General features: G+C 41.0%; 1 pseudogene; it reads left to right on the top strand.

The window, feature by feature from the left end:
- Window positions 1-13,980: 13,980 nt before the first annotated feature.
- LOC120863445 lies at window positions 13,981-15,043 on the top strand (annotated as a pseudogene).
- Window positions 15,044-19,106: the final 4,063 nt, after the last annotated feature.

Raw genomic sequence — 19,106 nt, 5'->3', positions numbered from 1 at the left:
AAAAATTCCTAACAAAACAGTTTCCTTTCTGAGGATGTTTTCTGCATAGGTTGGACTTGTTGAGGCTCTGAAAAAGTTTGGATTGAAGAAATAATTTTTTTTCCCTTAAATTACCCTGTAAGAAAAAATAGCCTTTTTTTGCCATACAACCATTGAACTTCATTGAGATTCATGATTGTCAGGAGTCTGGTTATGGGCTGGGTGTGAATGAATCTTCAAAATAATGAACACTGACAAAGGAGCATTTTCACAGGTAACTTTTTGTTCTTGAATCTTGGTTATTGCTTCGTCAAGATTATGCTCATTTCTTTTCTAAAATTTCTATTGTATTTTTCTGAAAATTCGTTGCTGTTTATTTAATTCCCCCCAATTTCAGTAATATGCCAAGCAGTTTTTCCTTTAAATTATTAGACTCTCCTTTTCTCTGATGGGCTTCCCTTGTAGTTCAGTTGGTAAAGAATCTGCTTGCAATGCAGGAGACCCAGGATTGATCCCTGGGTCGGGAAGATCCCCTGGAGAAGGAAATGGTAACCCACTCCAGTATCCTTGCCTGGAAAATCCCATGAACAGAGAAGCCTGGTGGGCTGCAGTCCATGAGGCCACAAAAAGTCGGGCATGACTGAGTGACTAACACTTTACTTTACTTACTTTCTCTTAGAGAAAACTTTTATTATGTGTTGTCAGGGAAAAAGGCAGTTTCTGAAGTCACTTTTTGATTCTAAAGTGTATCAAGCATGTATGCAATAGAATGATTTCCTGATTCATCAGCCAGCTTATCATGTTTTTCTTAAAAAAATTTTTTTCATTTTGTCCTAATTTCAGATTGGCACAAAATTTGGAAGTGTAATACAGAGAATCCCAGATATCCTTCATTCTCTTTCCTCAAATTTAATTTTTCCTACTTTTGCTTTCTCATTGTTTCCCTCTTTCTTCATTAAATGTTGGAAATAAAATAAGGAAATAAAGGAGTTGAATAATTTAAAATAAATACCAAAATATTTCATATAATGTTAGTTTATATAATGTCTATGGAGAAGGCAATGGCATCCCACTCCAGTACTCTTGCTGGCAAATCCCCTGGACAGAGGAGCCTGGTGGACTGCAGTCCATGGGGTCGCTAGGAGTCGGACATGACTGAGCAACTTCACTTTCACTTTTCACTTTCATGCATTGGAGAAGGAAATGGCAACGAACTCCCATGTTCTTGCCTGGAGAATCCCAGAGATGGGGGAGCCTGGTGGGCTGCCGTCTATGGGGTCGCACAGAGTCGGACACGACTGAAGTGACTTAGCAACAGCAGCAGCATGGAATATATATAAAAAGAGATCATTTTTTGACAACATGGAAAAACCTAAAAATAGCCCTAAATTGAAAATCTTTGAAATTATATAAAACCAGAACTGTAAAGCATATTAAAAAGCAGAGACATTACTTTGCCAACAAAGGTCTGTCTTGTTAAGGTTATGGTTTTTCCAGTGGTCATGTATGGATGTAAGAGTCGGACTATAAAGAAAGCTGAGCACCGAAGAATTGATGCTTTTGAACTGTGGTGTTGGAGAAGACTCTTGAGAGTCCCTTGGACTGCAAGGAGATCCATCCAGTCCATCCTAAAGGAAATTAGGCCTGGGTGTTCATTGGAAGGACTGATGCTGAACCTGAAACTCTAATACTTTGGCCACCTCATGCGAAGAACTGACTCATTAGAAAAGACCCTGATGCTGGGAAAGATTTAAGGCAGGAGGAGAAGGGGATGACAGAGGATGAGATGGTTGGATGGCATCACTGACTCAATGGATATGAGTTTGAGTACATTCTGGGAGCTGGTGATGGACAGAGAGGCCTGGTGTGCTGTGATTCATGGGGTTGTGGAGTCGGACACGACTGAGAGACTGAACTGAACTGAACTGAAGAACTGTAAAGGAATAAAAAAGCAATGTTTCTTTAACTTGTGAGAAAACCTGAAACTACAATTAAATGCTATTTACAATCATTGTTTAAAACTATTAACATTAATGAACATAATAAAGTAGGAAGAGGGGATTAAAACAGAAAACTAGAAATTAATGAAGTAAAAAGTAGAACCCAAGAATCTATAAATAAAAAGTAGTAGTTTTTGAGGGGAAAAACCTAAAACAGATACATCACTATCTAGCAAGGCCAATTAAAATAAAAGGTATATACCTGTCTAGCATTAACAATGTAAACTTGAAAAAAAATCACAATTGCAGAGGAGATAAAAATTCAAATCAATATGTCAATTAATTTCTCTGAAAATCTTAAAGATGAATTCAGTTTTCTGTATTAAGTGACTTAAATGAAAAAAAACAAATTAAATAATGACAGGCAATAAAAAGAATGAATAAATCTAAATTATTAGCACTTAACATTTGCTGTTTTCAAATCATTAGTGGGGATATTCATTTTTGGAAGCAGCTTAGGAATAAACAGCAAAAGTCATAGATAACTGCATACATTAAGCTAGTCATTTCTCTTTACAAAGTCTCAGGAAATAATCAAATGAGTGTGTAAAGTAGATTGCACAAGTATGGTTTTATGCAGTTATTTTTACAGTGTTTATGAATTCCCCCCCCCCCCCCCCCGCAAGAACAGATTGTCCACCAGTAGGTGATTGAAGAATCCGCCATATATCTATAATTGGATTCTGTGGAACCGTTCAAGATGATAAGTATGGACATAAATTAAGACATGAAAATGCGTGCATTGGCGCGCTCCAATAATATGCCCCCCGCCCCCACTGCGCCCTTTGTCTCCCGGTCTGTCTTGTGTATTTAACCCTTCTCTAAGTACCACTTAGAAAATCCTAGCTCTATCAGAAACCCGCCCCACGAGCCTCCTGACTTGGCTCTTCTCCTTTGCTCACAGGGGCTCTCACCATGTGGTAGTACTGTGATCAGTCGTTTGGTTTGTGTTCATTCACCTCAGTTTTTGTGGTTTAAGGGAATATCTTTCCACTAGTTTTATTGGTGTGTTTTTGTGTGTTTTGTTTTTGTTTTGCTATCCTAAGTTGCTCTGTCTATTCTTGAGTGGTGATTTAGGGGAGATTTGAAGACTTGACTTGTCTGTTTCTGTAGTTCTCTGCCACTTACTAGAAATTCTGGATCAAACATATTTCTCTGGTAGCCTTGCTTTTTCACAGGTTAAGAGTCAACATCTTCCACATTCTCTCAAATGTGTCATAGTCCTTCCTCACTATTAGATGATAATTAGGCTTTATTCTTAAAGGAAAAAAAAAGTCATCAGATGTGAAATCCCCCATTTTATCCTTGACAACCTACCTTTCAACCCATTCTTCCTATTCTTTCTTATTATAGTGAGGAATGTGTCCTTTCTTTTTTCCCAAAGGTTAACCTCTCCACATTTGTTTGGTTTTTCTCAAGAATCATTGTTCCTTTGCTCATATCATCTTGCTCCTGAATAAGCAACCACTCCTTCTCTAATCGGAGAAGGCAATGGCACCCCACTCCCGTGTTCTTGCCTGGAGAATCCCAGGGACAGGGGATTCTGGTGGGCTGCGTCTATGGGGTCGCACAGAGTCGGACATGACTGAAGTGACTTAGCAGCAGCAGCAGCAGCCCACTCTAATATATTATGTTATTGTAGCTCCAATTATGTAAAAATCTGTTTTCTTTATTGTCATTTCACAAAAGTGTGACTGATGTCCTGTGCTCATATTTTAATTTCCTATCCATACTTTTTCTCATTACAATTTGGGTCTGCTATTAACCTTTACTATTAATTAAATTAATGACTGATCCACCCCATTCTTGTCAATGTCATCAGTGTTCTCTTGGCTGCCATGTTCTACATCTCACATGGGGAGTTTACTATGTTCATTGTAGTTTACTCTTCAACAACATTTGAAAGGACTGGCATGCCTTACTTCTTGAGGTTTTCCTCATTCTGCTCACACAGTGTTGCAATCTTGTGGTTTTCCTTCTATCACTAGCATCTTGTTAGTACATTTTTTTGGAGTCTCTGCTTGATCTCTGAACTTTGGAGCATCTCATAATTGAGACGTTTGCCTCTTTCTCCTCTTTCGGCACTTGCTTTTTAAAAAATATTTATTTATTTATTTGACTGCATTAAGTCCTAGTTGTGGCATGTGGGATCCAGTTCTCTGACCAGGGATCAAATCTGGGCCCTCTGCTTTGGGACTGCAGAGTCTTAGCTACTGGACCACTAGGGAAGTCCCTACACTTGCTTTTAAAGACCTTATTCATTTACACAAATTGAAATAATGACTGTATGGTCATAAACTGCCAATTCTTAATTGGTATCTCCAACCCAAAACTCTGAGCTCCAGATGTGAGTACCCATCTGGATACCCAATTTGGATACCCCAGGGACATCTCAAATTTAATGCAGCAAAATCTGAACCTGTCTCCCATATCAAGTAGAACTCCCCCCCGCCCCACCCTTACCCTGTCCTTCAAGCCAAATATGTAGGGATCCTCTTTGGGGTTCTCTTTATATCTAAGTTCTGATAACTCTATCTGAAAGATAAACCCAAGTCAGCCTATTTTTTGGGGCGTAGCAGGCATGATCTTTCTCCTGAATGGCATAACTCTTATTCTTTTTTTCTCCTCCTTTCCCTCCCTCAGCAACTAGGGCAATTTTCTTAAAGCCTAAAGCAGGTAATGTCCTTCTCTGATGACATAAAAATAAAAGTCAGTACTTTTATTGGCTCATCTAATGATAATCTGTCCTTTTCCACACTAGGTCTTGCTTCACCTGGTCTCTGGCTATGCTTTATGTCATCTTGTGCCACTTTCCTTCTTGATCTCTGGACTCCCGAAGTACATTTTCAGCTCAGTATTCATACCCAGAAGGCCTAAATTTGAGCCATAGATCAAGTAATGGCTAACTCTGTGGCCTTGGGCATCACCTGCCTGTGTCTCGGTTTCCTTATCAATAGAGTGGAAATAGTAACAGCAAGTAGATATGCACCTTGTACATGTATGTTTAGGCGGTAACTTGCTGATTGCAATTGTTATTTTTCTCTCTTAAGGACTCTTATCAGTCTTCATTTAACCAGAGAAACAAGCAGGAGAAATGTACATTAGGAGATTTATTGTATGGAATTGGCTTATGTGATTTGGGGGCTGTCTAGGCAAGTCTGAAATCTGTGAAGCAGGTATGAGGAGCAGGGAAGCTGAAGCTGTAATCCAGAGGTAGAATTTGTTCTTTTCCAGAAGACTTTAGTTCTGCTCTGAAAGCCTTTCAAATGATTGAATCAGATCCCCCAAGACTGCCATTTGCTTAAAGTCAACTGATGATAAATCTTAGTCAAAAAACCTTCAAATCGTCACCTCCATTAGTGTTTGATTGAATAGCCTCACTAAGTTGACACAACGTACTGTTCATCACAGGGACCTGGAACTTGTTAGCCCTTCTGCCTGAGGATGCTCCATGTATCCGTCTTTCAAAGAGACGTTTCTTCCCATCCTTGAATCTTGGCTTAAATGCTGCTCTTTTAGGATTGCTAAACTACAAAGAGTAGTGCCCCAGATGTAATTCTGTATCTCAGCCCTTTGATATTTTCTTTATGACATTTTCTGTAATCCATTGTGTGTTCTGTGTTTTTATTTTATTTTGTTGGTTTGCTTTGATGTTGTTTTACTTTGCCTTCCACTAGAAAAGGCTCTCAAGGCCAAGCCATATCATTCTTATTTATTCAAAGTGCCCAGCATGGAACCTAAAGCACAATTATTATTAAAAACATGTTTGCTGAATGAAAGTAAGGTGTAATATGAAGTATAAACATTGAGAAATGCTTTGCATCAGGGGTTCCCCAATGCCAGGCCTTTTTCCAGTACCAGCCTGTTAGGAGCCAGGCTGCACAGCAGGGGTTGAGTGATGGGTAAGAGACTGAAGCTTCATCTGCCACTCCTATTGCTCCACATGACTCACAATCTCGCTTGCACCACCACCTCCACGGTCCATGGAAAAATTGTCTGTGTTGAAACAAGTCCCTCGTGCCAAAAAGATTGGCGACCACTGCAATATAATAAACACACACACACACACACACACACAACACTTAAAAAGGTAATAGCTATTTTTTTATGTATGGTAAGAGTTTCAGTGTTTTAATTTTTTTATTTTTTGTCTAATTTGCATTTTCTCATATCTCTACAATAGGCATAAATTAGCATTTTTTTGTCTGATTGTTTTTAAGTACAGTACTTATAAAACTCTTTATACTTAAGGAAACGAACTTAAGAGCATCACCTCCTACCCAAGAGAGACCATTTCTTTCTGCTTATAATATGAGCTTTGAGTGCCTCTGAAGGAGAATTGGTTGTGAGCTTCACCAGCCAAAAGTCTTAACGGATGAAGAACCTCTAAGGACTAATAAGATAAATGGAGCCCTACGAAATTTCAAAACTTGTTATGTAATGTTTAGCCCAGAGGACTGATGACCTAGGCATCTGTGTTAGACTTTATTGTTTCATGGTAAAACTTGCAATAGAGAAACTTGCTTATCAGGAATCCACTTAAGAAATCAGAGTGAAAACTTGGTGATGTGCTTGAATGTCAGCCAGTCTTTGATTTCTTCCTGCTTTTGTTTAGAGATAAGAACTGAATGAGTTCAGCTGAGAGAAAGCACACATGTAAAGTGCTAGCAAAGCAACTGTAGAAAAAGAAAGGAGGGGAAACATAAACTGGCCATATGTCTGGGTTAATACTTGAAGGCAAGGCCTTTCCTGTAAAATGAGGGTCCTCAGTTCTTCTATTGCTCAATAGCAATGTAGCCTGAAATTGTTTTTATTGTGCCTATAGGAGACCCTTCTCATATATATGAAATATGTGGGCAGGATATGAGAAAAATGATGTGCAAATGTGTTTGTGAAACAAGCAGAAATTCAGCTGGGTTCTTAAGAAGAGCCTTTACTGAAGTGTGTTTGGAAGGGAGACATGCCTATGAAAGAACTTGCTTGGAGTCTGGGCTACTGAAGTGCGTTGTTAGGGGTCCTTGGGGGATAGAAAAAACCTGCAAGAGAAAGAGAGAGGTTAGAGATCTCTAAAAGAAGAACCAATGCTGCACTAGTCAAACTTTGATGGACTAATTTTCTTCACAGCTTCATTTACGTAGAATTTTCTTACCTTAGATTTAGCACACTCAAAGTGTACAGCTCCATGGTGTTTAGTATATTTAGGGAGTTTTACAGCCGTTACCGTAGCCTTTTTTTTTTTTTTTAAAGAGGTTTCTACAACCAAATGCATTTAATTACATTTCAGTTAAATTTTAAGTAGTTTAGTTGGAGTATTCTCCTTTAAGATCTGATATAAAAATGAGCATATGGCTTGATCCTTGGTCCTGTGAGATGTTTGAAGTTAGGCAAGGCAATTCGGATGATAGTTGGTTTTATTAGGAAGTTTCCATGATGACAAATGATAGCAAACCAATATGTACAGCTCTTCAAGAAATATGACAGTGGATTTTAATGGGAAGTATATGTAATAACCACAATCAACCATATCAGTGAGAGACCTGCAAGAAACCTGGTGATCTACAACGTAGACCCATGAGGCAAGGAAACATTTATTATCCTCTGGAATCTGTTCATTTAATCAGGCCATCGAGAGTCAGAGCACTTGACCTTAAAAGTGCTCAAGTAGCAAGCTCCATATTTTCTTTGTTCCTTTTTTTTTTCTCTGTACAAACTCACCCCATATGTGTCTGCAATCTCTGTACTCCCAAGAGGGATGTTAAATCATTACAGGTCAATGGTGGCACTTGTACTTCAAACAAACCCACAGATGGCGGAGTCCTAGTCTAATTCGCCAGCACTGCCAATGCTGCCAGTGAAGACCAAATATGGTTTTTCACTTACATTCTTTCTGAGTTCATATTTGAGTCTCTGGGCACGGTGCTAACAACTTCCCATGGTCTCTTTAAGGAAACCAGCATGGTAGATTATACTTGTTTTGCATGTAACTATGCATACAGCTGGCAGCCACGAGAAGGCAAAGCCTAGCGAATATTCCTTCTTTATTTAATTCCTTCTGCAGGTGTCATTTCTGTGTTTTAGCCATCTGGTGTTCTGCAGAATAGAATCGCACTGGCAAAGACTTAGATACAAAAGCTCGATAAAAATCTCATTAAAAATGTATTAAAAATGGTCAACCTAACAAATAAAGTGTTGTGCTTATTTTGCATGTTGATAGATCTGGAGCAAAAGTAGTATTACTTGTGAGCAGGCATGGCTATAAAGGGCACGTGCAAAATAATGTTTACAAAAATTGCCTTCTTTATTATGCAAACTCTATGAAAAATTGTCCTTTCCAAAAATTGAGAATCAAAGATACTGCTATCCCTTTTGCCTTCCTCTGAAAAGGGATTGGTGGGTAGGAGTAGAGATTTTTAAAAAGTCATTTTCAGCCTTTTGATAGGTAAGGCATTAAGGTATAAGTTGAAGTAAGTGACCAGCTTTTTTTCCCTTTTTTGAACTAAAAAATTAAGCATGAATTAGGTCTATATGGAATCATGGTAAATGAAGCAAGAAAGATTTTTTCCAATTTTATTTTATATATAAAAATGTCATCTACTTCACAGAGTTGGAGCACCTGGGCTAGCATATAGGATTCAACACATTGTCCTTTTTTCTACTTCACTGAGCTAGAGATTAGGTTAGAAAAAGATAATTTACAGAGAAAGAATGAAAATTTTGTTATCAGTAGGGGTTCAGTGTGGAATAAGATAAGCAGTTATGGGTACCTTAAACTTTCTTGCCTCAATTTCCTCATCTATAAAATGGCTTACTTCCTAATATAGAATTAAAAGAAATTGTACATGTGGTATCTTTATTTCAGTCCCTGGCAAGCAGTAAATGTCCAATAAATGCTCATTGTATTTATTACTCAATGTCAGAATTGTGCATGGAATTTTGAGAGAAAGCTAGCCTTGTAAAGAATTTTTTTTTTTTTTGGCATCTAGTGAAAAATGGCAATTTTGCTCTGTGACCCAGTTCTATGCTTTGCTTTTTAAAATTCCTATCCATATCTCTTATCAAACCTGGGATGTTTTAGTCATATGTTTCCCATAAATGTAAAGGTAAATCGTGGCTCAGCCCAGTTTTATAATTCTTCTGTTTGGGAAACTGAGATTCAAAGAAGTGCCTTGTATAGTTGCTTCACTAAATCATAAAAATATCTGTAATGCCAGAGGGTATAGTCTTCTTACCAAAAGGACCCAAACTGTAGTAATCAACCAAGGAATCTCCTGCCAATACCATTTCTTCCCTAGCATCCTTTCCTATTAAAAAAAAAAGACTAAAATATAATCATGTGTGATGGATACCATGACAAGTTATATTTTCTTGTGGAAGATGACTGGATTTGTGGGGCCATAAGGAATACATAAGAGAAATAGCTATAGAATCTAAATTCTCTCCATTCAATTATATAGTATGTGAGATTTATTCAAAAGTGAAAATTCAATAAACTTTTTATTTTTAAAAATATATTTTATTGAAGTGTAGCTGATATACAATGCTGTTAATTTAAGCTGTACAGCAAAGTGAGTCAGTTATACATATACATATATATATATTCTTTTTCATGTTTATTTCTAATAAGCTCTTTCTTTGGGAGACTATACTGTGAATTGAGTGGAGAAAAATAGCTTTAAGGGGTACAGGAACCTTGATCAAACCCTAACTTAATATTCATTAGTTGCTTAGCCACTCTCATTGATTATTTGCCAAAAAGAAAAAAAAATCAATAAAGCTCCTGGAATAATTCCCTTCCTTGTATAATACCACTGGGTAATCTCTTTTGACCTTGATTCTGGATTTAGCACTATGACTTGCTTTGGCCAATGGGAAATTGTCAAATAAAAGACCAGCAGAGTCTTAAGAAGCACTTACACAGGGATTTTTCTTTTGCTGCTTCTGGGACTGTGTGAATAATAAGCCCAGGTTACTTTGCTGAATAGAGAGAGACTGTTGGCCAAGTCATCCTGTTAGCTCCAGACATATAAGTGAGGTTATAGACTACAGTGTCCAAGCCCAACCAAGCTAGTCTTAAAAGAACTACTCAGATGATCACAATGTATGAATAATAATTTGCTGGTCGAAATATCAATAACCTCAGATATGCAGATGACATCCTCCCTTATGGCAGAAAGTGAGAAAGAACTAAAGAGCCTCTTGATGAAAGTGAAAGAGCAGCATGAAAGAGTTGGCTTAAAGCTCAACATTCAGAAAACTAAGATCATGGCATCCGGTCCCATCACTTCATGGCAAATAGAAGGGGAAACAGTGGAAACAGCGGCAGGCTTTATTTTTGGGGGGGCTCTGAAATCACTGCAGATGGTGATTCCTGCCACGAAATTAAAAGACACTTACTCCTTGGAAGGAAAGTTATGACCAACCTAGACAGCATATTAAAAAGCAGAGACATTACTTTGTCAACAAAGGTCCATCTAGTCAAGGCTATGGATTTTCCAGTGGTCTTGTATGGATGTGAGAGTTGGACTATAAAGAAAGCTGAGCATCGAAGAATTGATGCTTTTGAACTATGGTGTTGGAGGAGACTCTTGAGGGTCCCTCGGACTACAAGGAGATCCAACCAGTCCCTTCTAAGGAAATCAGTCCTGGGTGTTCATTGGAAGGACTGATGTTGAAGCTGAAACTCCAATACTTTAGCCACCTGATGCGAAGAGCTGACTCATTGGAAAAGACCCTGATGCTGGGAGGGATTGGGGGCAGGAGGAGAAGGGGACGACAGAGGATGAGGTGGCTGGATGTCATCACTGACACAATGGACATGGGTTTGGGTGGACTCGGGAGTTGGTGATGGACAGGGAGGCCTGGCATGCTGCAATCCATGGAGTCACAAAGAGTTGGACACGACTGAGCCACTGAACTGAACTGATGAATAATAATCTGTTTTCCTTTTAAGTCACTGAGTTTTGAGGGAGTTTGTTGTGCAGCAACAACTGATAATAGAGAAGTTACCTGAGCCTCAATTTTCTCTGCTGTAATGATCTTGTACACCTTATTGTGAATTGAATAGCCTTGAACCCCACCCTATCACCTAAATTCTTACCTACCCAGATCCTCAGAATTCAACCTTATTTAAAATTAGTCTTTGCAGAATTGAGGTGAAGAATTGAGATGAAATTATACTACATTAGGGTATTTAGATTAGCCCTAAATCCAACGAGTTTCTCCTATCTGACCAAAAAAAAAAAAAGGACAGAGGGCTAAGACGGAGGCATAGATAGGACTGATGCACCTGTAAGCCCAGGAATGCCAAGGATTGCAGGTCAACCACCAGAAACAAGGAAAGGGGCACAGAGCTGATTGTTTCTCAGAGCCTCCCCAGTAATCAAACCTGTTAGTACCTGGATTTCAGACTTTCTGGTCCCCAGAAGCTGTGCGACAACACACTGCTCTTGTAAGCCATCACCTTTGTGGCCATTTGTTATAGCAGCCCTAGGAAAGTAATGTATACCCCACTGAAGTTCAGCTCAGTTGCTCAGTTGTGGTTGACTCTTTGCGACCCCAAGGACTGCAGCACGCCAGGCCTCCCTGTCCGTCACCAGCTCCCGGAGTTTACCCAAACTCATGTCCATTGAGTCGGTGATGCCATCCAACCGTCTCATCCTCTGTTGTCCCCTTCTCCTGCCTTCAATCTTTCTCATCCTCAGGGTCTTTTCCAATGAGTCAACTGTTCACATCAAGTGGCCAAAGTATTGGAGTTTCAGCTTCAACATCAGTCCTTCCAATGAATATTCAGGACTGATTTCCTTTAGGATGGACTGGTTGGAAACCCTTGCAGTCCAAGGGACTCTCAAGAGTCTTCTCCAACACCACAGTTCAAAAGCATCAATTCTTTGGTGCTCAGCTTTCTTTATAGTCCAACTCTCACATCCACACATGACCACTGGACAAACCATAGCCTTGACTAGATGAACCTTTGTTGACAAAGTAATGTCTCTGCTTTTGAATATGCTATCTAGTTTGGTCATAACTTTTCTTCCAAGGAGTGTCTTTTTATTTCACAGCTGCAGTCACTATCTGCAGTGATTTTGGAGCCCCCCACAATAAAGCCTGCCACTGTTTCCACTGTTTCTCCATCTATTTGCCATGAAGCTGAATTTATATGAGTATAAAAGAACGTATAACTAGTATATAGAGTTCCTGGCATGGAAAACTCCTCAACAAACATCATTATGATGACTGTGGCTAGCATTCTATTGTAAACACCTTTAAAAACGTCTAACCCTCATCATCATTCTGTACCCAGCATGGTGCCTGAAACAAAGATTTGTAATATACATGTTTTAAAAATAAATAAATGGCTCAGAAAACTCCAACAGGGTATCTGTATCAACCTAGAGGTGTGGAATGGGGAGGGAGAGGGGAGCGAGGTTTAAGAGGGAGAGGATACAGGAGACACGGATCAAGACCATCCCCATGGAAAAGAAATGCAAAAAAGCAAAATGGCTGTCTGAGGAAGCCTTCCAAATAGCTGTGAAAAGAAGAGAAGCCAAAAGCAAAGGAGAAAAGGAAAGATATAAGCACCTGAATGCAGAGTTTCAAAGAATAGCAAGAAGAGATAAGAAAGCCTTCTTCAGTGATCAGTGCAAAGAAATAGAGGAAAACAACAGAATGGGAAAGACTAGAGATCTCTTCAAGAAAATGAGAGATACCAAGGGAACATTTCATGCAAAGATGGGCTCGATAAAGGACAGAAATGGTATGGACCTAACAGAAGCAGACGATATTAAGAAGAGATGGCAAGAATACACAGAAGAACTGTACAAAAAGGATCTTCATGACCCAGAAAATCATGATGGTCTGATCACTCATCTAGAGCCAGACCTCCTGGAATGTGAAGTCAAGTGGGCCTTAGAAAGCATCACTACGAACAAAGCTAGTGGAAGTGATGGAATTTCAGTAGACCTATTTCAAATCCTGAAAGATGATGCTGTGAAAGTGCTGCACTCAACATGCCAGCAAATTTGGAAATCTCAGCAGTGGCCACAGGACTGGAAAAGGTCAGTTTTCATTCCAATCCCAAAGAAAGGCAATGCCAAAGAATGCTCAAACTACCGCACAATTGCACTCATCTCACATGCTAGTAAAGTAATGCTCAAAATTCTCCAAGCCAGGCTTCAGCAATACGTGAACTGTGAACTTCTAGATGTTCAAGCTGGTTTTAGAAAAGGCAGAGGTTGAGCACATTTATGAGTGAGGACTGAGGAGTCCAACCACCACCCCCCAGAACCGTGTGGGCCCTGCAGTACCCTGTTCCATCCATGATGTCAATCCTGAGAGACCCAGTAGATTTGTCGGATCGGCACTGCCCTCCTCTTTTCTGACTCTTGCGAACTCCAAGGTGACCCGTGATTAAGGGAGGCGGCCCTCACCGGGAGGGGGTGCCGGCAATTCCAAGAGTCAAACTGATCCCGTGGGATGACCGAATTGCCTGCCAAACAGAAGAGAATGGGTCTCCACTTTTTCTGAGCCCACTTTCAGCTCTCAGAGGCCCTATGCAGGGTCCTTGGATGTAGTTGCTGACTTCAAACTTGGGAATCTGAAGACGAGGCTTCAACTGCAGTGATTATACTCAGGTCAGCAAAGGAACAAGGCCCAGACTCTGCCAGTTGTCAGAGGGAGGATCCTGAAGAAACTGCAGACACCTGCCTTTTCCATCTGCCTCATGAGGTCCCAGGGGTAGGTGTGATGACACTGAGCAGAACTGAGGGGTCCTCACCACAGAAAAGGGGTGGCCCACGGAAACCTGCCCTGCTCCTTGCTCTAGCCCAGGAGACCTCAGGCTGACCAGAACAGAAGCCCATGACACCTGGGAGCTCCTCTAAAAAGGAGACCTGTAAGCTTCCTTTGGCAGAGCCATCCTGGGTGTGAGGATTTTCTTAGCTGAGGCCACTCTTGCTCCCCCAGTGTCCCACTGTCCTGCTGGCTACCTCCAATACCAGCCATCATGTCTCTGGGTCAGAAGAGTGAGTGCTGCAAGCTTGAGGAAGACCTTCAGGCCCCCAGAGAGGCACAGGGCCTAGAATGTGTGCAGGCCTCCACGGCTCAGAAGGAAGAGGCCACTTCCTGCCCCAAGTCCACCATCTCCTCTTCCCTCACCCCGTTGATCCCTGGAACCACAGAGGAGGTACCTGCCACTGGGGCACAGAGTGCTGTCCAGAATTCTCAGGGAGCCTGCTTCTCACCCACTGCCACCTCAGCCAGTCCACTGAGTCAATCTGATGAGAATTCCAGAAGCCAAGAGGAGGAGGAACCCAGCACCTCCCAGACTCCACCAGATCCTGAGTCCTCACTCAATGATGAGCTAAACAACAAGGTGGCTGAACTGGTGCAGTTTCTGTGTATCAAATATGTAACAAAGGAACCCACCACAAAAGCAGAAATGCTGAGGAGTGTCATCAGAGAACACAAGGACAACTTCCCTGAGATCTTCAGCAAAGTCTGTGAGTGCATGGAGGTCGTCTTTGGCATTGAAGTGAAAGAAGTGGACCCCATGGGACACTCCTATGAGCTTGTCAAAACACTCAACCTCACCTACGATGGGATGCTGAGTAATGATGGGGGAATGCCCAAGACTGGCTTCCTGATACTTATCCTGGGTATGATCTTCATGGAGGGCAACTGTGCCCCTGAGGAGAAAATTTGGAAAGCATTGAATATGATGGGGGTGTATGCTGGGCAGGAGGATTTTATCTATGGGGAGCCCAGGAAACTCATCACCAAAGATTTGGTGGAGGAACAATATCTACAGTATCGGCAGGTGCCTCACAGTGATCCTCCACGCTATGAATTCCTATGGGGTCCAAGGGCCTATGCTGAAACCAGCAAGATGAAAGTCCTGGAGTTTTTTGCCAAGATCAGTGGGACTGACCCCACTTCCTTCTTATTTTGGTATGAGGAAGCTTTGAGAGATGAGAGAGCCCAGGCCAGAACTGTCCTGGGATGATACTACTGCCATGGCCAGTGAAAATTCCAGTGTCATGTCCAGCAACCTCTTCTGCCCTGAGTGAAGTCCAAAGCAGTTTCTTCAGTCTTCATCTGAAGACAACAGTCAGTGTTCCATGTAATGGAGGGCTAGGGTGGAACAGTCTATTAGCATTTTCAGGTTTCTGTTGTATATGGGTGATTTGGACATTTAACTTTTTTTTAATTACTTGTTTTTTTTCCCAAATATTGTTTAATAAAGTTTAATTAGCTCCAGAAAAAAAAAAAAAAAAAGAAAAGGCAGAGGAACCAGAGATCAAATTGCCAACATCAGCTAGATCATGAAAAAAGCAAGAGAGTTCCAGAAAAACATCTATTTCTGCTTTATTGACTATGCCAAAGCTTTTGACTGTGTGGATCACAATAAACTGTGGAAAATTCTGAAAGAGATGGAAATACCAGACCACCTAACCTGCCTCTTGAGAAATCTGTATGCAGGCCAGGAAGCAACAGTTAGAACTGGACATGGAACAACAGACTGGTTCCAAATAGGAAAAGGAGTACATCAAGGCTGTATATTGTCACCCTGCTTATTTAACTTATATGCAGAGTACATCATGAGAAACACTGGACTGGAAGAAACACAAGCTGGAATCAAGATTGTGGGCAGAAACATCAATAACCTCAGATATGCAGATGATACCACCCTTATGGCAGAAAGTGAAGAACTAAAAAGCCTCTTGATGAAAGTAAAAGAGGAGAGTGAAAAAGTTGGCTTAAAGCTCAACATTCAGAAAACGAAGATCATGGCATCCGGTCCCATCACTCCATAGGAAATAGATGGGGAAACAGTGGAAACAGTGTCGGACTTTATTTTTGGGGGCTCCAAAATCACTGCAGATGGTGATTGCAGCCATGGAATTAAAAGACGCTTACTCCTTGGAAGAAAAGTTATGAGCAACCTAGATAGTATATTCAAAAACAGAGACATTACTTTGCCGACTAAGGTCCATCTAGTCAAGGCTACGGTTTTTCCTGTGGTCATGTATGGATGTGAGAGTTGGACTGTGAAGAAGGCTGAGCACTGAAGAATTGATGCTTTTGAACTGTGGTGTTGGAGAAGAGTCTTGAGAGTCCCTTGGACTGCAAGGAGTTTCAACCAGTCCATTCTGAAGGAGATCAGCCCTGGGATTTCTTTGGAAGGAATGATGCTAAAGCTGAAACTCCAGTAATTTGGCCACCTCATGTGAAGAGTTGACTCATTGGAAAAGACTCTGATGCTGAGAGGGATTGGGGGCAGGAGGAGAAGGGGACAACTGAGGATGAGATGGCTGAATGGCATCACCGACTCAATGGACGCAAGTCTGAGTGAACTCTGTGAGTTGATGATGGACAGGGAGGCCTGGCGTGCTGCGATTCATGGGGTTGCAGTGTCGGACACAACTGAGTGACTGAACTGAACTGAACTGATGGCTGATTCATGTTGAGGTTTGACAGAAAACAGCAAAATTCTGGAAAGCAATTATCCTTCAATAAAAAATAAATAAATGGTTTAGAAACACTGACTTCTGGGGTACAGGTTAAAGACTGGAGATGCAGGCTTCAGAGGATCCTGAAGTTGAAAGACAGGGTAGTCTCCTAAAAATGCCATGGTGCCATGGGAACTCTACCTGGAAGCAGCTTGTTTTCCTGGGAGCCTCCCAGAAGTGGTTTCTGCTGAGGTGTGGGTCTCTGGCACCCACATCCCTCATCAGTACCATGGAACGTCAGGGAGTGGGCAGCAAGGAACAGAAAAGGAGAGAAATGGAGGATGGGGAAGAATGTGTCAAGAACATGTAGGCAAGTCACCTTTCAGAGCAGTGCACTGGGCTTTGGCCTTGAGGCCAGAATTATTCAGGGCTCTGTGCATAGATATTTCCCAGACAGACTCATCCCTGTCTTCCCAGGAGTGAGTGTTCCAATTTCTACCTCTCTAAGGGTCCATTCTTTTTTATTTTTTAGAATGATTTTATTTTTTGGCTGTGGTGGGTCTTTGCTGCTGCACACAGGCTTTCTCTCTAGTTTCTGTGAGCTGGGGCTACTCTTCACTGTGGTATTCGGCCTGCTCACTACAGCGGCTTTTCTTGTAGAGAGGTCTCTAGGCACACAGGCTTCAGCAGAGGTGACTCAAGGGCTCTCGAGTGCAAGCTCAGTAGTTGTAGCACATAGGCTTAGTTGCTCCACAGCCTGTGGGATTTTCCCAGACCAGGGACTGAACCTGTGTCTCCTGCGGTGGCAGTCATTTGCTTAACCATTGAACCCCCAGGGAAGCCCTCTAAGCAATCCATTCTTAAAGCAAAACTTAGCTTGGCATCTCAGCTCAGTGAACAGCTTAGGTAAATTATTGAAAATGTTGAATAATGAGTCTGCTTCCCATGTTCACCAGAAACCAGAGTGTCACAGAGAGGGTGTAGTTTTCCATGGGTTTGGGGATGATGACTCCACAATTCAATCATGGTAGCTCATAGAAATTCATAAGAATTTTTAGCCACTGGTCAGAATTGCCAGTAAATAGATGCTGTATTAGAGGCTGTTCTGTGTGCATTTTATCCCATTTTTTCTCTTGCTTTGCAGCCAGTTGTGGAGTAGTACTTTGTGCCTGTCACCCCTTCCCTTTCTAAGCTATTAACAGCACAGTGATAAAATGGGAAATATATTTGGATTAGCATTTATATAAGATTTTCTATTTACTAAGCACTTTAGTAAAGTTTATATTAGTTTTCTTTCCCTTAGCTTGGTGTATTAGCTTGTATCACAGTATTTGCATTTCACAACTGGGAACATTAACACATAGAAAGGTTAAATAAGTGGCCTAAGGTGACACTGAAAATTAATGACAGAGTTCAGATTAACTCTAATTGTATTTTAGGTTTGGTTTACTGGGCACAATATCTTCAAATCGACTAGCCCAAACTTGTCGTTACTGGGCAGAAGGTGAGCTTATCAAATTTCTGGAAAATTTAGAAACTAATTTTAAACAAGCAGCCAGAGAACCTAAGATGAAAAAAAATTATAACCACATTTCAGAAACATCAGGTCAGCATAGTCTGGGCAAGGATTTGGTGTTAAACCTTTCTTCTGGGCTTCAGATTCATATTCCCACCAGCCTGCTAGATATCACCAGTTGTGTATAAAAATAGGTCTCTTGAAATCAACATGTCAAAGTTGTAACTTGGCCTTTAAACCTGACCTTTCTCCTGTGTTCCCCATACAAATTAACTACTGCTGAAATTGTTGTTGTTCAGTTGCTGAGTCATGTCCAACTCTCTGTGGCCCCATGGACTGCAGCATGCCAGGCTCCCCTGTCCTTCACAATCTCTTGGAGTTTGCTCAGCTTATGTCCATTGAGTTGTTCATGCTATCTTACCATCTCATCCTCTGCCATCCCTTCTCTTTCCCAGCATCAGGGCCTTTTCCAATGAGTCAGGTCTTCGCATCAGGCGGCCAAAGTATTGGAGATTCAGCTTCAGCATCAGTCCTTCCAATGAATATTCAGGACTGATTTCCTTTAGGATGGACTGTTGTCCCTTGATTTGTTGTCCAAGGAATTCTCAAGAGCCTTCTCCAGTACTATAATTCAGAAGTATCAATTCTTTCGCGTTCAGCCTTCTTTATAGTCCAACTCTCACATCCGTACAGGAATCCTGGAAAAACGATAGCTTTAACTATATGGACCTTTGTTGACAAAGTGATGTCTCTGCTTTTTGATAGGCTGTCTAGGTTTGTCATAACTTTCCTTCCAAGGAGCAGGCATCTTTTAATTTCATGGTTGCAGTCACTGTTTCCAGTTTTTCCCCTTCTGTTTGCCATGAAGTGGTGGGACCAGATGACATGATCTTCATTTTTAAATGTTGAGCTTTAAGCCAACGTTTTTACTCTCCTCTTTCACTTTCATCAAGGGGCTCTTGATTTCCTCTTTGCTTTGTGCCATAAGTGAGGTGTCATATGCCTATCTGAGATTATTGATATTTTTCCTGGCTATCTTGATTCCAGCTTGTGCTTCATCCAGCCTGGCATTTTACAGGATGTACTCTGCTTATAAGTTAAATTAGCAGGGTGACAATATACAGTCTTGTCATAGTCCTTTCCCACTTTTGAACTGATCCATTT

The sequence above is a fragment of the Oryx dammah genome, unplaced genomic scaffold (genome assembly GCF_014754425.2).
Source record: "Oryx dammah isolate SB20612 unplaced genomic scaffold, SCBI_Odam_1.1 HiC_scaffold_5, whole genome shotgun sequence".
Lineage (NCBI taxonomy): Eukaryota > Metazoa > Chordata > Mammalia > Artiodactyla > Bovidae > Oryx > Oryx dammah.
This window is presented reverse-complemented; position numbering and strand designations above follow the sequence as displayed.